The sequence below is a fragment of the Esox lucius genome, chromosome 10 (genome assembly GCF_011004845.1).
Source record: "Esox lucius isolate fEsoLuc1 chromosome 10, fEsoLuc1.pri, whole genome shotgun sequence".
Taxonomy (NCBI): domain Eukaryota; kingdom Metazoa; phylum Chordata; class Actinopteri; order Esociformes; family Esocidae; genus Esox; species Esox lucius.
In genome coordinates this window covers 24921611-24927121 of record NC_047578.1, presented here as the reverse complement: position 1 = coordinate 24927121, position 5511 = coordinate 24921611, and the positions used below count along the sequence as shown (strand labels likewise).

At 39.3% G+C, this 5511-nt stretch overlaps 1 long non-coding RNA gene across 1 annotated transcript; it reads left to right on the top strand.

The window, feature by feature from the left end:
• The first annotated feature begins 1575 nt into the window (after nt 1-1575).
• LOC117594995 lies at nt 1576-2442 on the top strand. The gene is made up of 4 exons (XR_004576286.1): nt 1576-1635; nt 1763-1858; nt 2047-2101; nt 2313-2442. It is a non-coding gene; the product is annotated as an uncharacterized LOC117594995 (long non-coding RNA).
• Nucleotides 2443-5511: the final 3069 nt, after the last annotated feature.

The following is a 5511-nucleotide window of genomic DNA, read 5'->3' as shown; positions in this document are numbered from 1 at the left end:
TTGTCACTATTGCTGTGACGAGTTTGATTTAAATCCTACTATTGCAGTTTAGATGGTTTGTAATGGTTGATGAATTTGCAACGGGGATTTCAATGAAGTCAGTGATGAGGGCAATATATAAAGTCCCATTCACACCTGCGTGAAGTTGGCCCCCCCACCAACGCAAAACGTCGTCAAACTATACTCGTTCGTTTGTGCTCCGTTTGTGCTGGTTTGTGCTGTAAAAAGTTTCGTTTGTGCTGCTTCCGTTTTTTAGATATTAACATAATATTTTTAGGTCAATCTGAGGTCAACCAGCCCCCCCACATTCTCCAAATTCACCCAAAATAGTCTCGATCGTTTGTGCTACGTTTGTGCTGGTTTGTGCCGGTAAAAGTTTTGTTTGTGCTGCGTTGGGTTTTAAAATATTCGACATTGAATTATAGACGATGACGTCACCAGCCCCCCCACATGCTCCAAATTCACCCAAAATAGTCTCGTTCGTTTGTGCTACGTTTGTGCTGGTTTGTGCTGTAAAAAGTTTTGTTTGTGCTGCTTCGGTATTTTAGATATTACAATAGTATTTTTAGGTCAATCTGAGGTCAACCAGCCCCCCCACATTCTCCAAATTCACCCAAAATAGTCTCGATCGTTTGTGCTACGTTTGTGCTACGTTTGTGCTGGTTTGTGCCGGTAAAAGTTTCGTTTGTGCTGCGTTGGGTTTTAAAATATTCGACATTGAATTATAGACGATGACGTCACCAGCCCCCCCACATGCTCCAAATTCACCCAAAATAGTCTCGTTCGTTTGTGCTACGTTTGTGCTGGTTTGTGCTGTAAAAAGTTTTGTTTGTGCTGCTTCTGTATTTTAGATATTAAAATAATATTTCTAGGTCAATCTGAGGTCAACCAGCCCCCCCACATTCTCCAAATTCACCCAAAATAGTCTTGATCGTTTGTGCAACGTTTGTGCTGGTTTGTGCCGGTTTGTGCCGGTAAAAGTTTCGTTTGTGCTGCGTTGGGTTTTAAAATATTCGACATTGAATTATAGACGATTACGTCACCAGCCCCCCCACATTCTCCAAATTCACCCAAAATAGTCTTGATCGTTTGTGCTACGTTTGTGCTGGTTTGTGCCGGTAAAAGTTTTGTTTGTGCTGTTTTGGGTTTTAAAATATTAGACATTGAATTATAGACGATGACGTCACCAGCCCCCCCACATTCTCCAAATTCACCCAAAATAATCTCGTTTGTTTGTGCTTCGTTTGTGCTGGTTTGTGACGGTAAAAGTTTCGTTTGTGCTGCGTTGGGTTTTAAAATATTAGACATTGAATTATAGAAAATGACGTCACCATGCTCCAAATTCTCGTTCGTTTGTGCTCCGTTTGTGGACAACTAACTGAATGGGAAAGAGATTGAATGAGAGAGAATTATAGACGGTGCACCAGCCCACTTTTTTTTAACAGTAGGCTAGTTGAAGTAACAAGGTAAGACCTTAAGAATCGGCAAACCAAATGACAATATTCACTTATAGGTTACTGTTATCCTGTGCGAAAAGGCCGCGTTTGATGTTTTTAAACTCGGCTTCGACATTGGCTGAACTTGCAGTGATTTTGGAGCTCCAGAAGTGAGGGATCATTACCCCTGTCCAGAGAGGTAAGTAATTTGCAAGCCAGATTATATTTGGAATAATCTCAGGGAGGAAGTGCATATTGTCATGATCACCATTAGATGTGGCAAGTGACCTGCTCTCCTCACATATATCTGTTACCCACTGCTGCAGGTCTGTCTGTGTTTGGTCACATGGATCCACTTCTTCCAGGTCCGCACCCTCTACATCTGGAATGATGACACACTCTTCTGCAATTCTGGCTTTTAGGTATTTCTTGCACCTTTCTGAAATGAGGGGGGCTCCAGAGCTGTCACTGCCCTCTGTTTCGCTAAGAGCCACAATAGTAATGCATCTTAGTAGCTCTCTTGCATCGTCTATGGATTGTGACATGAGAAGCTGAACTATTGACCTAACAAAGAAATCTTTAATGCGATGTGTTTTTTTTTTTCAAGCAGTCCCACCGGCAGATCATCTTGATGCAGTGAGCAACATCAACCCGCACGAAACAAGGTGGGACTTTTGCTGACTGTCTACCGAGTAAGACACCACAACATTCATTGATGTAGGTCTTAAGATCAGGATGAGAAGTAAAAGCCTTGACCAAAGCTCCGAGCAAAGCCAGAGAAAAGTCACTCACAACCTCTTTTGGAGTAGGTGCACCTGCGCGTATCCATTCTGTCAGCCAATGTGTTATGGCATTAACATCATGTCTCTCTGACAGCATTTGCACCACTGGGACACTTGAGCTCTCACCCCCTGCCACAACACCCTGATAAAGGAATATATGGCCAGACTTGCCATTTGGTCTCTGTAGTTTCCTCACCACTGAGCCAGTTGCATCAAAACTCACAGTGGGGTTAGTAGATGTCTTTACTAATGTCTTGTACATATACATTTGTGTTTGGCTCCAATAGTGACAAAAAAACTTGTCTAGTCCAATGTCTTTAATGCTACCACTGTGAGGGGCACTGTATTTTAGCATCTGCAATGACAGAATAGGATCCTTGTCGCCTAATTCCAAATCATTTCTCTCCTGCTTTGCTTTGCGCAGGGTGGCCAAATTAGGTAGATGACTTGGCTCAGGATCTCCAAAATCCATCAGCTTTATTGCCTCTGATGCCCTCCATACATGGGGTTCCTTTCTACCTTCACACAGTTCTTTGGATATCTGCACACGCAAGTTACCAGACATCGGACGTTTGGAACAGCCAGTGTGCAGGGAGTCATCAGTGTTTTTAAGCAAACACCTGAACATCATTGTGCTGTTTATTTCAGGCTTTTTGTCACATTTTATGTGAATTTGGCCACGACACTCCTTACAGTTGCCTCTGATTACAATATATTTGTCTGTGACTGATGGATAGACCTTGGCTCTTTTAAAAGTAAATGTGCAGGGGCATTTCACTTCTTGCCAAATGTGATGATTTATCACATGCGTCCAGATACCAGGCTTCAAAATTGTGTATTCTTTTTTTTTTGTTTTAGAGAACTTGTTTTTGCATGTCACTGTTTCAGGCATAAATTCAATCCATTTCTGAAATGGAACTTCAAAATCAAAAGTGCAGCAATCTTTTGGTCTGGAGGAAAGGGACCCTGGCTCAAAATCAGTGTCATCACTACTGCCACTTGTTTCATGATCACTTTCATGAGTAAACCCTAAAGCCTTCCAGATGTTGTGTCTGTTTAATTTAACAAAAGTGTATAGTGCCTTTGCAGTGATCTTGTTGTCTAGCTGTTTACTAAGCTCTGTCCAGATGCTCTCATTAGGAGTAGCTATGTTGCCATTTTGGATTATGGCCTCTTTTGATGAACACAGGACTGTGAAAATGGAATCCCTGTCGACTGCTGGTTTCTTGGGCATTTGGCATAAGCAAAACATAATTACCCTCAATTATTCTGATTCCAAAAAATATCATGTACAGCATAAATTTGTTTTAATATATTACTGTATTGGTCTAAATATAATGATCATATAATATAGTAAGGATAATGTAGATGGATAATATATCTTATATTAGGACCAATATGGTAATGTTCACCCCTAGATTGTCATTTTTTATTGAACTGAAAATTCATTGCTAACACTATCACTAATTTAGCTATGAAATGTTAAATACAGTTGCACCCATGGTCGTTTTTTAATACTAAAATGAAACTTTGTGCAACTGTAAATAGCATTTCATAGCTAAATTAGTAATAGAAGTGTTATTTTTGAGGTTTCTGTTCAATAACAAGGTTAGCTCTCTTGAATGTTGTACAATATTCTTGCAGCTACTAGTATTGTAACAGACAGTTTTAAAACCATGTATACTTACATTGTTCAGAAATTTGGATCAGTAACGACTTTTGTAGTTTGATTTATATCGACCTTTTCTCCACTAACTCTACACAATTTTATACAAGAGCATTTTTGAATGGAAGTGTCACTTGCCCCTAGTGGTGGGAGTGGAGTGTAGCAGATGAGACTCGTAAAAATGAAATACAATGAAGTGAGGATAATTGTTTATTGAACAAATTATGTGATGACAGAACGTCTTCGTCAATTCTACTTTAAAAGTGTGCCCTAATAAACACTGAAGACACTGAAGTGAGGATAATTGTTTATTGAACAAATTATGTGATGACAGAACGTCTTCGTCAATTCTACTTTAAAAGTGTGCCCTAATAAAAGAAAAACATTACGTTTTTATTAAACACTACAGGACTACAAAAAACCTGATAAGAAATTGCATGATGTTCTATTAAATCATCTTTACTAGCATCTAACATTTTAGAGATTGAATAGACAAAACCGAAATAAAATGCTCATAGGCTATAGGCTACTGACTAACTACAAACCAAAATACAGAGCTGTCTGACTATTTTTGATCTTGTGACCATTGATTTATCTATTTTATTCAGTGAGCCTTGTTTGTAGCCTATAGCCCTAAATATTAATTTTTAAAACCCAACGCGGCAAAAACGAAACTTTTACCGTCACAAACCAGCACAAACGAAGCACAAACAAACAAGATTATTTTGGGTGAATTTGGAGAATGTGGGGGGGGGCTGGTGACGTCATCGTCTATAATTCAATGTCTAATATTTTAAAACGCAAAGCAGCACAAACGAAACTTTTACCGTCACAAACCAGCACAAACGAAGCACAAACAAACGAGATTATTTTGGGTGAATTTGGAGAATGTGGGGGGGCTGGTGACGTCATCGTCTATAATTCAATGTCTAATATTTTAAAACCCAAAGCAGCACAAACGAAACTTTTACAGTACAAACCAGCACAAACATAGCACAAATGATCAAGACTATTTTGGGTGAATTTGGAGAATGTGGGGGGGCTGGTTGACCTCAGATTGAACTACAAATATTATTTTAATATCTAAAATACCGAAGCAGCTGTTGAAGTCTAACACTTCCCTGAGTTGGTTTGTTGGAAAGGAGAATAAAACACCGGGAGTCAGGGCAATTACCGTATTATATGTCCATTTATTACAGAAGCTTCTGGAGACACGTGTCGCCGCACAATGTCTAAGGATCAACATTCAACAGATCATTTTATACTTCTACTACGCCCAAAAGATAGAGTCGTTAAATTCACAGAACAAGTGTGCTTTTGGTCCAGTTCCAATTCTATTCCTTATAAGGAAAAATTCAAACATCTTCTTGTCTCCTCCTGGTTTCTGTCTGGCTATGTCAGACTATGTGTGTGTGTCTCTAACCTGTGTCCTGTTTCTCAAAAGACAGACATACTAAATCTTTCTCTCCCCGGCAACTGCTTAAACAGGATTTCCTATTCTCCTACTTGCTCCTTCAGGTTCAGCTCATATTACAAACATTTAATATTTTGTTTCATTGGTTACGACAGCTTATAACAATTCACTAACTTATATAATCAATACATCTACATTGGTTACAACAGCTTA